At 42.7% G+C, this 19,517-nt stretch overlaps 1 protein-coding gene across 1 annotated transcript in view; it reads left to right on the forward strand.

Moving 5' to 3' along the window:
• The first annotated feature begins 4,109 nt into the window (after nucleotides 1-4,109).
• The window catches only part of TAGLN (transgelin), a 29,377-nt gene continuing 13,969 nt past the window's right edge, over nucleotides 4,110-19,517 (forward strand). Inside the window, exon 1 of the mRNA XM_030220871.1 lies at nucleotides 4,110-4,249. The gene's annotated coding sequence lies outside the window, so the exon portion shown is untranslated. The remainder of the gene's footprint in view (nucleotides 4,250-19,517) is intronic.

Raw genomic sequence — 19,517 nt, forward strand, 5'->3', positions numbered from 1 at the left:
GTAGTTGTGTGTGTTTATGGGAGAGCGGCATATACAAAATCTAGCAAACTCAGTTGGAGAGTAACGAGGAACCAGTGATTCAATGGTGTGATCTGTCTTTGATGGATTACCCTGTGTCGGTAAAAAACATTTTGCAAAGAGGTAGATTTCAACATTTTGTGAAATATAAGGTAGTTATCTTTCTATCATTTCTATAGCACTCCTAGATATATGCAGCACTGTACACTAAATATGTAAGAGACAGACAAACAGGACAAATAAGGGAATTACTTACAGATATAGGTACTGAACAAGCGAATAGGAGTTAAAAGCAACCTCAAAAAAGTGGGCTTGTAGCCTTGATTTGAATACGGCCAGAGATAGAGCTTCATGTACTGACTCAGGAAGTCTATTCCAGGCATACAGTGCAGCAAGATAAAAAGAACGAAATCTGGAGTTGGCAGTGGAGAAGGGTACACGTGAGAGAGATTTACCGATGAGCGGAGTCTCCGGGGAGGAGTGTAGGGAGAGAGAACAAGTGGAGAGGTACTGAGGAGCTGCAGAGTGAATGCACTTGTAAGTCAATAAGAGGAGTTTGCACTGTATGCGGAAATGGATAGGGAGCCAATGAAGTGACTGGAGGAGAGGACTAATATGAGCATTGTAACACTAGTGGAATATAAATACATGCAGCAGAATTTTGAACAGATTGAAGGGGAGAGAGATGGCTTAGTGGAAGACCTGTGAGAATCAAGTTGCAGTAGTCCAAGCGAGAGCTGATAAGAAGAGTGTGGATAAGGGTTTTGGTAGTATGCTCAGAAAGGAAAGGATGAATTTTAGTGATAGTATAGAGAAAGAAATTACAGGTTTTAGCAGTCTATTGGATATATGCAGAGAAAGAGAAAGTCATCAAAGATGACCCCAAGGTTACAAGCTGATGAGACAGTAGCTATGATCAGGTTCAGGTCCTTTTCCTACTGGAAGAAGTGGGTGGCATTCTTCCACTGGACAGTGAATGATGCCCTGTCTGTACTACATCTTGTACATGCAATGATTATATCCCTCTGGCCATGGAGCAGTCCCACAGCGCAGCAGATGGGAATGGTATGTCAGAATGTTGAGCTGCTCTCTGCTTCTAGCAAGAGCTCAATTACCCATCCATCAAAAAATAAAATAGACCTTCTTAGATCCTAGTGGCAAGTGGAAAAGTCCTTTTCTTACAACTTCTTGTGTGTGGCAGAGACTAGTCAAGCAGATTTTTAATACAGTATGCTGCAGTCTGCTGAAGAAAAGCAAATGAGATGTGCAGGTTGCCTGTGTCTGCTGTATGACTACCAGCCCACTGTTACATGATTCAAGCTTTTTAATAATAATAATAAATACAAAACCCTTCAGGAAAACTGCACTGTCTCCTCCATTGTTGTTGTTAAACACCAAAGCTGCCCACTCCATTCCACTGCATGAGGTTCCATGTTGGAAGAGTCATTCATTTCTATTTTCTATGCCCTTTAAGGTTATACATAATTTAACAATGTAACTAACAGAATAAAAACAAACAAGAAAGAAAGAAAGAGAGAAAGAAAGAAGTTATCCTTATTTTCTATCTAATTCCTATCTTGTCTGTCTGTATTTTCCACCTCTGTTTATACACTGTGCTATTAGGCTGTTTTATGTTTAAATGTATTTTTTTATCATTTCAAATACATGTCTGTTCCAGTATTAACAATCATCACAAAAATCCCTAGAACTCCCTTCCCTCCCTAAGAACAAATAAAATGTGGAACTGTGAAGAAGCAGTGTGTTTTAAGCCTGTAAAATATATTAGAAATGTCCCTGTTTTAATTATGTCCTGAAGTGTATTTCTCCTATCTGGCCAGCAGGTGGTGTTTCTTTGCTGTAAAACTGTTATAGGCAACTGAATGTTATTTTTCTTGAATACAAGCAGGAGGCAAGCAGCAGTATACCTTTAAAACTTGTTGACTGGGCTCTGATTGGCCTGGAGTTTGACATTACCCAGCAGTTGTTGCTGGTTGCTGCTTCAGTTTCAACCCAGGAGAAGAGAGAGAGAGAGAGCTCTTTGCTGAAACCCTGTAAAAAAAAAGTTATATTTGATAACTGGTGAACAGCTAAATATGTCCTGATCTCCCTAGGTACTTTCTAGAAGTATACAAATATTTAGTTTTCTAATTGATCCATTTTTAGTTACTTGTTACTGTTTGCTATTTGCACATTTTTTGTCCACTATTCCGAGAATAAACAACATTTGTTTGTTTGTTCTGCCTGTCTAGACTGATAAAGAATCCTGGTGGTTTGTGTGTTGGGTCAGTGAGTGCTTTCTGAGAACTGTCGGACCACTGGGAGTGTGGCTCTAGTAACCTATAAGTCACTGGGGATAAATTGAGAGCGGGAGACTTACCCAGAGGTGGTTGTGATCCAGTCGGTGAGAGGAGGGTGCTAGTGTAGAGCACAAGCAGCAGGTGTAGGCAGACCTGAGCTGTGCTGGGGACAGGCCCTCTAAGTGACCGTGGGGTAACCCCAGGCGGGTGGCTAGGCGTTTTATGACAGGAACCCTTAGAAACACCCAATAGGTCCAAGGTAACTTCAATGAAAGGGAGACTGACTCTGATCTCCCCAATCCATAATGAACAAGTGTTCTGGAGGTATTCCAAGAGACTGTAAAAGAGAGAACCCCCCCCCCCCCCACTATATACTAATTCATCTCATGCTCACATGCAACAACACCATCGGATGGTATTAAACACCAACTTCTTGTGCTGAGAGACAGAAAGAACTAATGTATATGGGGGTCCCAGAGAAGTAGAAACTGTTTTTTTTTTTCTGCTTTAAAGACATCCTAGTCCTATATTTTCCCATTAGCGTTAAGGACTAGATTCTATATATGGCACCTGAAAATGCCACATGGAAAATAAATATACCTGGGTGTATTCTCTAAATTATGTCTAATTTTTATAGAAACAGCTTAAATTTTTGCACAGTTTATAGAATATTCTGAACGACTCTCCGTGTGACCAAATTTAGTATAATTGATCTGTCTAGAATGTGTAAAGTCTAAAGAGATTGTGTTGTACTCTGGTTTCACTTATTGGAAACACATTAAAAAAAAGATTTCAACCTAAATAAATAATGTTATCTATCAAACACAAGATAATGAGCGGAGTAGAGCGGACAGAAGTGAAGTGTTTGTTTACACTTTCGAACAACAACAAAACCAGGGGACACAAGATGAAACTAGAATATGGAAGATTTAAAACAAATAGGAGAAAGTTTTTCTTTACTCAGCGTGTAGTTAGACTCTGGAACTCGTTGCCGGAGAATGTAGTGACAGCAGCTGGCCTTACGGAATTTAAAGGGGGTTTGGACAGATTCCTGAGGGAAAAGTCCATTGAACATATTAATTTTTTTTTTTTTGGGGGGGGGGGGGATTTGCCGGGTTCTTGAAGCCCGGATTGGCCGCTGTCGGAGACAGGATGCTGGGCTTGATGGACCCTTGGTCTTTTCCCAGTATGGCGGTGCTTATGTACTTTACTGCTGATCAAGAGTGTGGGTATTTACCATTTGTTATACTGCCTATCAGGTTCCATTTGAAACAGTTTATAATAACTTAAATAAAAAAATATTAATTAGAAATAGGAATTCTATTCATATAGAAAAGTCATAGGAAGAGTGTAGAGAAAAGTATGAATGTGTAGACCAGGTTTTCCCATCTCTATTATCAACCTCACCCATGGCTCGCTAGGGCCTAGTTGGGGATTGTAGGAAGTATCTTCATACAGGCTGTGAGAGGTGGCTCTTGTGAGACATGAGAAATGTGGTCTCAAGCCTGTTCATGTTGTCAGGCTTGTTTACAGCAATAGAGGAAAGGAAGTTTTCTGTGCTCTGTCTATAAAAGGATGACTAGAGTAGGAGGACCAGCAGCAGCCAGTCCTGCTTGCTCCTTCTCTGACATCCAGCGGCTCTTAGGCATCTGGGGAATGTGTCTTTGCAGACTATAAAGCAAAACCTCTTAGTCACTGGCTTTCTCTGCTGACTTTCCCCAAATATGGTACTTGAGTTGCAACTCACTAGCCTTTTTAGGGGCTGGCTCTCTCTAGTCCTGAGATGGGAGGGGGGGTAGCTGGATGGGGAGTGATGTCAGCTCCAGAAACCTGGCTTTTAGCTGCACATTCTGTCTTCACACTGTGCAGTTGCAGACTCCTGAGGCTGAGACAGCACCCTCTGAGCAGAAGCAGCGGAGAAACTGGGGAGGACAGTAAGTGAAAAAACACAGGCTGTGCCTGCTGATTGGGAAGAGGAGGGGCGGTGGATTACCTGCTCTCTGTGCCTGAGGAAGGAAAAACATGAGTTTAGCCATAAATATCATAGCTGCACTTATGTCCAATTGAACAGCTATTGGTCTGTCTGGAAAGCAGGACTGTCCCATTGTTATAGTACTTGGCCTGGATTAGAAGCAGCTAAAACTAATCCCCTTTATCCTGGAGAAGGCACTAAGGATAAAAATTATCTCTTATGATGTTCTGTCATAGAGACAGACACATACTCTGATGTGACTTGTCATGTTTTTTTTTTGTTTTGTATTTTTTTAAGAGAATGGAGTTTCCTTCTCTTTTTTCATTGATCTGGCAGTTTTGAGCTTTTATTTATTTATTTGTTTATTTGTAGCATTCGTATCCCACATTTTCCCAACAATTTGCAGGCTTAATGTGGCTTACATTATGCCGTAATGGTGATCGCCATTTCCGGGTAGAGAATTACAAATGATATTACATTAAGGTTATACATGGTATAGTACAGTATGGTATTGCATAGAGGTTCCTGAGTGATGATAGAGTAAATTATAGCAGTCAGCTTCTTTCCAGTTTCTGGGCTATGAATCTGCCCTTGCAAGTGCTTCTGGGTTTTTTTCCTTCCTTTATATCCCCTCCGAACTCATTTATTCCACTCATTATGTGGAAAGTCCTCAGGTGGAAGGCCATGCACTAGGGCTGGCCCCCTCCCACACAATGATGCCCCTAAATCCAGCACCAAGTGTCATTGTTGTGCAATAACTAAAACTTCTCTCCAGGGGCTGACTCGAGAATCAAACCTAGATCCTTCACATGGGAATGTCCAGCTCAAGGGAAAGTGGGGTTTCCAACCTTTATAACTGACGCATAGCTCAAGAAAGCAGTCCAATCTTCCGAGAAAAAGATGTGGAAGTAAGTGTGGCTGTTTTGGCGGTGTTGTAACATTAAGGAATTATTTGGGCACATATAAAAGCAGAAAGAGCATACAAGGAAGGGGGAGGGGGCTATGCCTAGCACTACATTTCCTAGAGTATATGGACTACTTGCCACTCCCAGCTATTAAATAATTCAAAAGAAGTAAAGCCCCTGCTTCTGTGACCTCTACCATACAGTAACAGTGGGGAATTTGGGGGGGGGGGGGGGGGGGACAAGAGCTGGAGGTGGACTGAAATTTATAACCAGAAAGTATCAGAGTTGACTCCCTTCCTTACCTATGAAGAATTAGCACCTCGGGGGAGCTTTTTGTTGTCTTCTTGTGTTGAATTTGGTTTTGTCTCCAGCAGCTGAAGGAGATTTTTTTTTTTTTTAAGTGCATTCTTTCATGATTAAGATTTCATTCGGGCATGGCTAGGAGTGTGATCCGAGTAGCAATGGATCTGGGGATCATTAGGACATGATTGATGCAACAAATCTAGGGATCAGTAGATATGTTATCTGTGCAGTATGTCTGGAAATCAGTAACTTTTCCTGGTTTTCTAAAGAAGCCTTGTTATTTCAATGGGGTCTGAGGAACCTTTGACGTAGTGTTCAGATCGCAACCCATGAGCTTCACCTGAATGACTTCACTGCATTTTTACCACCTCCCCCATTCCAACACAGAACACCTCCTTTTGATCCGCTTCAGGTCATGCTTAGATCGGATTCGGATATACAGTGTAATGTGTCCATCTGTAGCAATTCTGGTTGTTTAAGGCACTTTTGAACTGTAACAGGGTAGGTAGACTCACTAGAAAGTCAACTGCCTGTGAAAACATGAGTTTGTCTACAATTTATAGGCTGGACACGTAAAGACTGCAGCATATTGGAAGTACCTTCCTCACTGCAAGACTAATGCCTGTTCCTGCTTTTGTAGTATCCTGGTTCAGAGACCATAGGAATCCTTCCTGCTTTACAACCTTTGTGCTTCTTGGGGGCCACAGTTTGAAAGAAGTAGCTTTAAGAGCCAGTAATCCTGAATGGAATGCCACAGATAATCAGAGGATCAAGTTTAGGGATTGTCTTGGAAATGTATAGGGAATTATATCAACAGAGAGGGTATAGAATGGCTCCCATAGGGTGAAAGGCTAAGGAGGTTAGGGGCTTGCAATGGTTCACTTAGAATGGTTTTAGCCACTCTAAATTAAATGTAATTTTGTGGGAAATGCTAATGAGCTTGTTAGTATTAAAATTAGCTCATTAGTGATTCCGTGCAATGCATAGAAAACCCTTGCCCTAAGGACTACAAACTACCAACAGCTCTCGTCAAGCTAACTTTATCGTCAGTGGCTGAGTGCTGATTGGCTCAGGCACTGACACAAAAGTCATGCCTTGGCTCCTTACTCACAAAACCTTCTCTGAGCCTCCCTCAACACCCCCAAAATCCCTGGTGGTCCAGTGGACCCATCCCCTTTCCCCCCAAAACTAGTCTGGTTGTCCAGTAGGCTCACAAACCTGACATTCTGACCCCCACCCAACAAAAAAAAAATCCTTGGTGGCCCAGTGGGCCCACCAACCCCGCTAGTGAACACTGGCCCTAGTGGTGTACTGAAATCTCACCCCCAGACTCCTCCACATATCTTTAGTCGTATACAGGAAGAATGTCTACTCCTTTCTGCCTCTGGGCCCACCCTCATCAAAATGGCAGCACCCAGCCCCTGTCCTAGGATGCACTGGGAGGGGCCTAAGTGCCATATAAGGATTTTATTTCCTTTATATGGTACTTAGCTCCTCCCAGTGCATTCCAGGATGCACCAGGCAGGGGCTGGGTGCTGCCATTTTGACAGGACAGGCCCAGAGGCAGGAGGGCGTAGGCTTTCCTCCTGCCTCTGACTAACGGTATGTGGAGGAGTCTGGGAGGATGGGAGTTCACTAGACCACCAGGGGGGCAGTGTTCATGGGGGGGGGGGGGGTTGGTGGGCCTGCTGGACCACAAGGTTTTTTTTGGGGGGGGGGGGGAGGGTTGGGAAATTGGGTTAGTGGACCACCAGGGTATTTTTTTTAGGAGGGGTGTACAGGGCCACCAGGGATTTTTTTTAGGTTGGGGGGGTTGGAAGGGGTTCAATCATCATTAGACTTATGCACAAGAGCTGTGTTTACCACACAGCTTTTGTGAGCATGCGCCAGGAACGTTCGAACCCCCTTTACTGATATAATTTGCATGCTGTTAGTGTTGAGCATTGGTCAGTAATTCTTTGTTCAGCCGATGTTATCCTACAGTGCCAGAGTTCTCTGCATCTCTCTCTGAGAAAGAATATGACAGAGCTTTCTGAAATCATGAGTAGTGTGGAACAGGTTAATAGGGAATTGGTTATGTCTCCTTTCAATAGAACTAAGACAAGGGGTCATTTTCTGACACTGACTGGCAGCAGATTTAAAACAGGTTCAATGCACAAAGGTTGAGAAGGTTGTTGACGAAAAATGTGAACAAGGTTAATATAATAACTAGAGTTTAAAAAAAGAAAACATGTGGACAAGTGTCCATTAATAATTACTAGTTAAGTAGAGTTTTCAATTGCCACCTCTCAACTTCTGGGAGTCAGGGTGGGCGCAAGGATGCTGGGTATACCAGGTGATTCTTAGTCCTTACACCCTATGTCAACTTTCTGCTAAGATTTTGATAATTAATTTAAAAATAGTGATCAGACTCACACACACAATGGGAGTACTTTATAAATCTGTTTCTATGTGTAAAGCCTGTTTCACATGCACAAAGAGGTTTTTATACAATTGTGTGACCACATACAGGTATACTACTACTACTACTTAACATTTCTAGAGCGCTACTAGGGTTACGCAGTGCTGTACAATTTAACAAAGAGAGACAGTCCCTGCTCAAAGAGCTTACAATCTAATAGACATAGGTATAGAAAGTAGGTACATGGAAAGAGCATGTCCCTGGGCCCAGTGGAACTGAGATGCATATGCAGGTTTTATAAAATATACAACCACAAGTACAGAATAAACACACACTCATTTACATCTTTTTGGAGCAGATGTACATTTGTGGGTGGGCATTTGTGTACTGCTGGGACTGGTTCTGGAAGTCTAGTTTATAAGTACACAAAGATGCCTATATAGGCATATTTATATTTATAGCTTGTTTTATTATATTGTTATATTCAGAATTTTTATTGATGCTGTGTTGGTAGAATATTATAGTTGTGTTATTTATTGTTTTGGTTTGATTATACTTCACAGCAACTAATAGTCATTTTTAAATAAAAGAACAAAACCAGGCTTAAAATAAATGGACTTCTCATATATCTGTCCTTTTATAAATGTACCCCTATTGAGGGCAATTTCCTAAAGCTATTTACTTGGGTAAATGAGCCATAACTCCCTGTAGGTAAAATTGCACTTTGAGGGTTCTTTTCATTGGAGTGGCTGTCTGGACCTATGTTTTGTTGCGGCCTTAGGTGATGATATAGTAAGTATAAGTTTAAGCTGTCTCTGCTGGAGTGAGCAACAGTGAATTGATTCCCCTATTAGGATCTGCAAGTACGTCTGACTGACTGGTCATTGTCAGAGACAAGATACTGGACCTTTGATCTGACCCAACATGACAAATCCTTATGTTGTTATAGAGCTATAGCTGGGTTACAGATCCCCTGTTTGCCATGCTTCTTTCAGCTGGCATAGGACCCGTTACCCCTCTTCAGAGGGGTAAACTTCTTTCTCTGACTTGTGATGCTGTAACTTGCTTTCATCCTGTGCTACTCATGTTGATGCTTCAGAGACTCAACTGTGTGTTCCTCAGTCACAGATGTTTAAAGGATTAATGCTGGGTCATGGTAAGATGAACCCAGTGTGGTTCCAGTCCAATAAATTCCACTTAGAGCAGCTCCTTCATAAGACTGATATTGGTAAACATTTATTTAGTACTCCAATTGCCAGTTACAGTCAGCAAAATCATTGAGGCCCATCAGATCCTGCTGAGATATTTCTGTTTAAAAGTTGTCTTGAAAGCTCATGTGTACATATGAAAATAAGTAAATGAGAGTTACAGCTGTTTCTCACTAGAACACCAAGCAGACATCAGACTGAAACTCATACAGATGGAATGCACAGTATTTCATGTCTTATAAAATGGAAAGCTAGTTTTTTTTTTTGTGACTCGCACCTCCTTCCCTTTTTAAGTGCCTGATTTTAGATTTTAACCAGTAGACACTGATAGAACACCCACAATGCAGAAAAAAAGAAAACAAAATTAGGTATTTATTGGGTAAACACTGGGAAAACCCCAGTTCCTCTATTGCTCTTTCACCCCTCTCCTTAATTAGCTGGACAATAAACACCTAAATTGACCTTTTAAAAAGACCTAATTATGATTTACTCAAAATATTTGTCTGTGTAATAATGACCCATGGATTTTATTTTGTTAAGTTGTATGCCATTGTTATATAATTTTGTTGAATGGCTGCAAGTACAGGTTTTTATAATTATGTTTTAAGCCCTGGGCATAGCCCTATGATGATATGAATACAGCACAAACAGCTGAGGAGCTCCGTGCATGAATTACAGTACATACATTCTTCATAGCTCCATGCAGACATCACACACATGTAAACCAGGAATACAACTATACAAATCTTCCTCAGAACCTCATGCAGATGTGATATGCCTATATGCAAGGTCACAAAAGAGAGGGTAAAACAGCATACAAGCATACAACAGAAACAAAAGAAGCAACACTGGGCCTTCAGGATAGAGATAAATGCCGTCCTTTAATGTGAAAATGACCCGACATGGGCCGTGTTTCGGCGTACTGACACCTGCCTCAGGGGTCAGAATGATCCTTCAAAATCTAGACAGATGAAGATATTTAAGCATTCCAGGTTTATTACCAGAAACTGCTAATTGTCAGTGTAAAAAAGGTCTGGTTTGAAGAAACGGACAATTAGCAGGTTCTGGTAATAAATCTGGAATGCTTGAATATCTTCAACTGTCTAGATTTTGAAAGATCATTCTGACCCCTGAGGCAGGCGTTAGTATGCCGAAACACGGCCCGTGTTGGGTCATTTTCACATTAAAGGACAACATTTATCTCTATCCTGAAGCAGGGGCGTAGCCAGAAAACAGATTTTGGGTGGGCCTAGGGAAGAATTGGGTGGGCACCAAGTGTTCTCCCCCCCCCCCCCAAAAAAAAATGATCTCACCTGGTGGGAAAACGTTTCTTTCCACCTTGGCAGCAGGCATGCATTTGCACTGAAAACTGAGCATGCGCAGGTGCCGGTGTCATGGAGAGTAGCTTTTTCGTTACCATCAGGGGAAAATCTTCAGCTGGCAGAGCATGGGATTCCCACCAGTTACCACTAAACATGTGCTACTGTTGGGCGGGCCTGAGCCATAAATGGGTGGGCCCTGGCCCACCCAAGCCCACCTGTGGCTACGCCACTGTCCTGAAGGCCCAGTGTTGCTTCTTTTGTTTCTTTCTCAGGCCTATATGCAAACCATGAATACAGCACAAAGAATAGAAGAATGTAATGTATATTTACCAGATCCTATGAAACTGCCAGGGTTAGGGCAGGATTAAGTTAGTGCTGGGCTAGGGAGACAAGTATACTGGTTTGTATATTGGGGTCTCACCATTTGTAACCCCCATCCCCTAAACATGTGAATACCAGTATATTAGCTTTTGTATATAATTATTAATGTGAGGGTTTAAAAATACTCCCAGGTACCAACAAGCATTCTCCCTCTCCATTCATAGAGATCAGGAAGCATTCTTCCACTGTCCCCCATCACACTCCCAGAAAGTACTCTTCCCTCCCCAGCCTCTAAAACGCCCAACACCTATTTGACTGCTCACTGTTTTCTGTACCTTTGGGTGTTGTGAGCTTCTGGGGCTGAAGGCCCCAGTGGACTGATGGAGGCCTGAAGGACACCGGGGGGGGGGGGGGGGGGGCAATGCAGTTAATACACCCTCTTGATGGATGTTTGTCTAATGACACTGGGGGGCACAAATGCTTTGCATAGCTGATGACACCATCTCTTGTTCTATATGATCCAATGTAGCAGCTACAACTGATGACATCATCTGAGTTCTGTGTAGGGCTCAGACAGGACTTGATTAAGCTGACAGGGCACTCAGAGAAGACAAAGATGTCCTGTATATACAGCAGACACCTGAGCCTCAGTATGTTTATTGGTTGCTAAATAAACCAGGATTCCTGTAGTCAGATCTCTTCACAGCAGATCATGGCTTTTTTTTTTGTTTGTTTTTTTTGTTACATTTGTACCCCACACTTTCCCACTCTGGCAGGCTCAATGCGGCTTACATATTGTATACAGGTACTTATTTGTACCTGGGGCAATGGAGGGTTAAGTGACTTGCTCAGAGTCACAAGGAGCTGCCTGTGCCTGCAGTGGGAATTGAACCCAGTTCCCCAGGACCAAAGTCCACCACTCTAACCACTAGGCCACTCCTTAACATTCTATGTAGAAGCCTGCCCTTGCAGCCGCGCAGGCTTCTGTTTCTGTGAGTCTGACGTCCTGCACGTACGTGCAGGACGTCAGACTCACAGAAACAGAAGCCTGCGCGGCTGCAAGGGCAGGCTTCTACATAGAATGTTGCTGGTGGAATAGCAACATTAACATTCCATGTAGAATCTCAAATAGTAGCAACAGAATCTCCAATAGTAGCAACATTCCATCTAGAATCTCCAATAGTAGCAGCATTCCATGTTGTTGTTACATTTGTACCCCACGCTTTCCCACTCATGGCAGGCTCAATGCGACTTACATATTGTATACAGGTCCTTATTTGTACCTGGGGCAATGGAGGGTTAAGTGACTTGCCCAGAGTCACAAGGAGCTGCCTGTGCCTGAAGTGGGAATCAAACTCAGTTCCTCAGTTCCCCAGGACCAAAGTCCACCACTAGGCCACTCCTCCACGAAACTTATTTTTATTGGAAAAAAAAATGTTAACCATGAGGACAGGGCAGTGCATGGGAATGTGGAGGGATGCAGGACAAGGCACAATTGCAGAGCCTAATTTCCATAAGTCAGTAGGGGCTAAAAAGCAAAGCACAGCCACTCAATGGTAGGGACAGCCCTGCCGGAAGATACAAATAAGGGCATATGCAGCAATTTTGCAGCCATCAGACAGATCAGCTGGTCACCTAGGATGGTAGCCAGTAATTGCCATAAATACAAAAGAGATCTCAACAGTAATACAAACCCAAAGAACCATCTGTACATTCTTTTACCTGCAGGGAGGGTGGGAAATTTTTAAATAGCCTGTTTACTCAGGTAAATGACTTTTGAAAATGACTCTCATTATGCATGTATGTGTGTATAGATAGTAACATAGTAAATGATGGCAGATAAAGACCTCTACGGTCCATCCAGTCTGCCCAACAAGATAAGATAGAAAAAGAGAGAGATGGACATAATTTCTGTGAGTCTGTAACTTTAATATTTAAACATCCAGTTACGCTTTGTTATAGGATCAGTCTGGGAGGGGTAATCTGAGTGTAATGTTTATGGACTGCTGTAATTCCTGTGAGTATCTGGGTTCTTGTGACTCCTCTCCCTTCAGGACCTACAGTCAAGTATCTCTGGCTCTTTTCCCTTTGAGACCAACAATCTTGTATGTATCCTCTCCGCGTAAGGGGTGTGTGGGCTCCTGCAGTCTTTTCTCTTCATCATGTGATGTCTGAGCTCATGTGGGAACAACTGCTCTCGACTGTCTCAAAGGCCTGGGTTCCGCTGTCCTTTCTTTGCTTCCATTGAGGCCTAGAATCCTTTGTCCTCTCCCTGCAAAGCTTGGGATCCTCTCTCTTGTGAGGCCTGAACACTCCCCTCTCTATGACGACTGGCTTCAGCTCCTATGCTCTTTCTCTTTCCTCTGAGGTCTGGGTTCCTGTACCCTATCCCTGTCTCATCTACCTGAAGCCTAAGATCATTTGTCCTCCCCTGTCCCTAGCCTAGTGGTTAGTGCATCAGACTGATCCTGGGGAACTGAGTTCAATTCCCACTGTACTTCCTTGTGACTCTGGGAAGTCACTTAACCCTCCATTGCCCCAGGTACAAATAAGGACCTGTATATACTATGCAAACCATTTTGAATGTAGTTGCAAAAACCACAGAAAGGTGGTATATCAAATCCCATTCCCTTCTAAGATCATCTACCCTCTCTGCTTGCCTTTGATTCCATTGCCAGAGGAAGGGCCCTAGGTGAATGCCTAGTGGCAGGCCCGGCCTTGTTTACATAATAATTGACAACTTGGATAAATAGCTTTTCAACTATAAAGACAACCAGTCTTTTGTTATTTTGGGGAGGGGTGTGTATCCTCTGGCCTGGTTTTGTGCTCAGAACAGCAGAGAAAAGGGCATTGGTGCCAGCTCTGTGGTTGCAGTATGTGCCAGAGCATCCCCCAATATTGATGAAACTCCTTCACTGTATCTAGAAAGGGGTTACTTGTGCTGAGTTTAGGGACCCAAATCATTAAAAAAAAGTTGACCCCTAATAAAGAGGTTGTCCTTCACAGTGCATTACACATGAGATCTACTTCTACAGCTGGTAGACGCAAGTTTGAATGAACCCACTAACTGACACCATATGAGGAGAATTACCCTGCAAATAACATATACTGAATTTAACTCAATAAGCAGTTCTCAGGAGCTAAATGCTTGAAGTGTGTTGGCTGTTTCAAGGCTTCAGTTATGGCAGTCAGATTGTGCCTGAAAACCACCTACTTTACTTTGCCCACAGGACACGACCAACTGTGTGGTTCAGTCTGAACTGGAAGACACTTGTGGTATTTTAAGGCCCTGATTTTATTTATTTATTTGTCTCCTGAGGACGCAAGCTGTGAAACAGAGGCACTCTGTTGAGTAAACTGTTGTGAAACATATCAAAATTGAGATAAGTGTCCTTGACTTTTAAGGTTCCTAATACGGGAGATATATAGAAACACAATGTTATAAAGTAATGAAAGAAAACAATAAGAAAATTAAGAAAAAATATTTAAAAATAATATTCACTGAACTGAGGTTTTTATGACTGATGGGGAAGTTTGCATGGCAGTTTTGGTTGAAAATTTACAATGGTAAGCAGAGCATCTGAAGTATTTTCCTCCATTCAAAGAAAAAAGATCGAATACACTTGCTATATTTTATGATTAGAGGTTTCTCATAAGCAAGGTAATTTCCATATAGTTAATAAAATATTTATTTATGCAATTTAATACATCCACTTACTTTAGAAATACAGACTGCATAACATAGTATGATCTCCTTTATTTGAGAAACTTTTTCAGTAAAATATTGGAAAAAAAGAAAGACTCAATCCTCCTTAGACCACATTAAGTGTGTGTGTGTGGGGCTCAATTAATTAATTAATTACATTTGTACCCCGCGTTTTCCCACTCAAAGCAGGTTCAATGCGGCTTACATAGTAATTGGGATTACAAAGTATTGGTGGAGAGAAATAAATTGAGTATTATTGGAGTAATAAAAGAAATAGGAATGAGCAGTTGGAGGGTCGATGAGGCGGAGGGGAATGGGCAAGAGTGAAGGGAGTAGGAGAGGTGTGAGTAAGGGTAGGTGAGCATTGGGGGAGGGGTCGATGAGGGGAAAGGGGATAGAAATAGGGGATAAGCAGGGGGAAATGAGGTGGGAGATGTAGTCTAGGTCATTGTCTCCTGGATATGTGATGAATAGATGGGTTTGTGGGAATTAATCTAGACCGTTTGGGTATTTTATTTTTGTTACATTTGTACCCCACGCTTTCCCACTCATGGCAGGCTCAATGCGGCTTACATATTGTATACAGGTACTCATTTGTACCTGGGGCAATGGAGGGTTAAGTGACTTGTCCAGAGTCACAAGGAGCTGCCTGTGCCTGCAGTGGGAATCCAACCCAGTTTCCTAGGACCAAAGTCCACCACCCTAACCACTAGGCCACTCCTAGTAGGCTAAAGAGATTCAAAAAGTAACAATGAAAGGAAAAGCTTAACATGAATATATCCACAAACTAATGTAGTTACACCCAAGTTACACAATCTTTGTATTAATGAAAGCTTTAACTTGCTCTGGGACAAAGAAAATGCATTTAGTCTCAGCTAGTTTGACTAAAAATTTGCAAGGAAACGCAAGTAGGAATGTAGCTCCCAGAGTCTTCCACAAAATAATGCTTTAGAGTTTCAAAAGTAAAGTTTCATCACCGAATTTAAATCCTGCTCAAAAAAGGTAACCAACAATGTGGTCCACTGTGATATTTCAGACATTGATTCTTCTAAAATTGCGGAAATATTGTTTAAATCCACTTGAGCATTTTGAACACCTTAGACTGTCACCACACCTTGGAAATCTTTTGAAGCAACAGGCAAATAATACCTTTTATTAAGGGTGGAATAGAGAATTGAGGAATTTTCAACATTTCCAAAAGGTATCTTTGTTAACAAATCCAGGGTGGGCATAGCTAGATAAACTGGAAAATGTAACAAATGGAGGTATTATAGTTCTCAATTTGTTCAATTTTCCTGTGAACTAAAAATCAATCTTTTGTTGTAATTGTTTGAAAATCCTGGAGTACCTTCCCATTCTCCTGCATTTGTTGAATTATGCCTGAATGATCTTTCTGAATTCCTTTGACATTACAAGTTAAAAAAATCAACAGTGGCAACAAGGCCCTGATTTTTAAATTAAGCCCTTTCAATAATATCATTTGAGGCTGAATATTAAAGAGTTATTTTCTGTGTAATGCTTAGAACCAGCTAAATAGTTTTCTTAGCTGAAGGATGAATTGTAGTTTAGCTGAAAACTTTGGGGTTGATATTCAAAGTGATTTAATCAGCCAGAAATGGATCCTGGCTGGTTAAATTGATTGCGCATGGCTATCTGCTGATATTAATAAGTACATAAGTATTGCCATACTGGGACAGACCAACCAGCTTATTTTCGAAAGAGAAAGACGCCTATATTTCGACCCAAATCGGGAGATGTGCGTCTTTCTCCCGTGGGCGTCCAAATCGGTATAATCGAAAGCCGATTTTGGGCGTCTTCAACTGCAATCTGTCGCGGAAACGGCCAAAGTTGACGGGGGCGTGTCGGAGGTGTGGTGAAGGTGGGACTGGGGCGTGTTTATCGGCCGAGGAGAGATGGGCGTCCTCGGCCGATAATCGAAAAAAGAAAGGCGTTTTTTAGTGCGAATTTGGGTCACTTTTTTTGGACCCTTTTTTTCACAAACAAGTCCCAAAAAAGTGCCCTAAATGACCAGATGACCACCAGAGGGAATCGGGGATGACCACTCCTGACTCCCCCAGTAGTCACTAACCCCCTCCCACCCAAAAAAAACCAACTTTAACAACTTTTTTTTCCAGCCTGTATGCCAACCTCAAATGTCATACCTAGCTCCATCACAGCAGTATGCAGGTCCCTGGAGCAGTTGTTAGTAGGTGTAGTGGACTTCAGCCAGGTGGACCCAGGCCCCCCTCCACCTGTCACACTTGTGGTGGTAAATGGGAGCGCTCCAAACCACCCCCAAACCCCATTGTACCCATATCTAGGTGCCCCCCTTCAGCCATAAGGGCTCTGGTAATGGTGTAGAGTTGTGGGCAGTGGGTTTTGGGGGGGGGGGATTTGGGGGGCTCAGCACCCAAAGGAAGGGAGCTATGGACTTCAGAGGTAGTTAACTGTTTATTTTAAATTGTTACAAGTGCCCCCTAGGGTGCCTGGTTGGTGTCCTGGCATGTGAGGGGGACCAGTGCACTACGAATCCTGGCCCCTCCCATGAACCAATGCCTTGGATTAGGTCGTTTTTGAGCTGGGCGCCTTCGGTTTCCATTATCGCTGACAAACGAAACCGCCCAGCTCAAATCCGCACAAATCTGATGCATTTGCCGGGCACAAACCATATTATCGGAAAAAAGATGGACGCCCATTTTTTCAAAAATACGGTTTGTCCTGCCCCTTTACGTACCCGTTCTCGGTAGACACCCATGGAGATGGGCGTTCGCGTTCGATTATGCCTCTCCAAAGGTCCATCAAGCCCAGCAGCCTGTTTCCAACAGTGGCCAATCCAGGTCACAAATACCTGGCAAGGTCCCAAAAACGTACAAAACATTTTTTGTGCTTCGTATCCTAGAAATAAGCAGTGGATTTTCCCCATGTCCATTTTAATAATGATCTATGGACTTTTCCTTTAGGAAGCTGTCCAAACCCCCGCTAAGCTAACTGCCTTTACCACATTCAGCGGCACTTACATAAGTACTGCCATACTGGGACAGACCAAAGGTCCATCAAGCCCAGCATCCTGTTTCCAACAGTGGCCAATCCAGGTCACAAATACCTGGCAAGGTCCCAAAAAAGTACAATACATTTTTGTGCTGCTTATCCTAGAAATAAGCAGTGGATTTTCCCCAAGTCCATTTTAATAATGGTCTATGGACTTTTCCTTTATGAAGCTGTCCAAATCTTTTTTAAACCCTGCTAAGCTAACCACATTCAGCGGCACTTAACCCAGTGTGCGGGGCTATCTGCTGATAATCAGTAGCAAACTGGTTAGTGCAGCTGACTATAAATATAACCACAGACCGCTAAAGTGAAAGTCGATTATTTTGTGGGTAGTCCAGGGTTGGCGTCGTAAATTCAGCACTTAACTGCCTAAGTTAAGCGGTCAAATTGGACTGCATAAGAGCCAGTCCTATCTTTATGAGGTGCCACTTACGTGGTTAATTGCTGAATATTGCATTTAACCACATAAGAGATAGCCAGCTGTATAAACTTGAATATTCAACGCCGGTGCCTGGACATGGCTCGGCATTGAATATCTGGGAATAATGCCACTGCGGTCTAGCTGAACATCTACCCCTTCAAGCTGAGCAGCACTGTTATGGTACCTATGGTGATCATATAGTTTCATATCCAGGGGAATAGAATAAGCCAATTCTGGTTTTAAGAGAGGTATAGTTCTGATTTCCCTAAAAAAAAAAAAGAAAAAAGAAAGCAGAACTACCATGCATGCAATTGTGTAAAAGCAGGACTAGCTCAGCTTGTCCTCCATGAGGGCACAATATCGCCACCCTAATTACGCAAAGCCTTTATAATCAGAAAAGCCATGTTTGTTAGGAAAGGTTCTACACTGGTTGTGTGTAAGCCCAGTTACAGTTGTCCCCTGGGACAGTTTTATTTTCTATCTGCCAGGCTAGATTGCAGAGTGTCCATAAATGGGAACAAAGAGGTTTAATATGATGTTGATTCTACAGTGTGTTTATCATTTATTGGCAAAAGGAGTAGGACCTAGAGCATTACCCTTACCTGCTTCCTCCGTCTCCCCTGTCATCTCAGAACTTCACATACGTAGACTACAAGGGACAATAGGGGCCCCCAGGCCACTTCAGAATCCCTGTTCCACCTTCAAATCCGGGCTAAAGGCCTACCTGTTTGATGCTGCTTTTAATTCCTAACCTATCACCTGCTCGTAACCTTTATCTTGTCTTCCTCTCTTCAATAGTTCCCTTTTCCCTATGTGTCCTATCTGTCTGTCCTACCCTTATCCCTTATTTGTCCTGTCTGTCTGTCCTGATTTAGATTGTAAGCTCTTTGAGCAGGGACTGTCTTTTCTTCATGTTCAATTGTGAAGCGCTGTGTACGACTGGTAGCGCTATAGAAATGATTTATAGTAGTAGTAGAAGCCTGCCCTTGCAGATCAGCAACGCAGCCGCGCAGGCTTCTGTTTCTGTGAGTCTGACGTCCTGCACGTACGTGCAGGACGTCAGACTCACAGAAACAGAAGCCTGCGCGGCCGCGTTGCTGATCTGCAAGGGCAGGCTTCTACATGGAATGCTGCTAGCGGATTAGCAACATTAACATTCCATGTAGAATCTCAAATAGTAGCAACATTCCATTTAGAATCATTCCTATGTGTCCTATCTGTCTGTCCTACCCTTATCCCTTATTTGTCCTGTCTGTCTGTCCTGATTTAGATTGTAAGCTCTTTGAGCAGGGACTGTCTTTTCTTCATGTTCAATTGTGAAGCGCTGTGTACGACTGGTAGCGCTATAGAAATGATTTGTAGTAGTAGTAGTACTCTGTTGAAGAGGCAGAACGCGATGATGGGGTGCAGGTTTTACAGTTGGTAAAGAAACTTAGAAAACTCCAAAGTCTCTAACCGTATTTCAAAATTTGATGAGCTGAACCTGAAGGAACTTTGCATGCTGATTCTCACATCCAGATAAACATTGGGGGGTGGGGGGGGGGGGGGGGATGGGGACAATGACCACACCCACTCACCTCCCTTAGATAAAGCAG

The sequence above is a fragment of the Microcaecilia unicolor genome, chromosome 12 (genome assembly GCF_901765095.1).
Source record: "Microcaecilia unicolor chromosome 12, aMicUni1.1, whole genome shotgun sequence".
Lineage (NCBI taxonomy): Eukaryota > Metazoa > Chordata > Amphibia > Gymnophiona > Siphonopidae > Microcaecilia > Microcaecilia unicolor.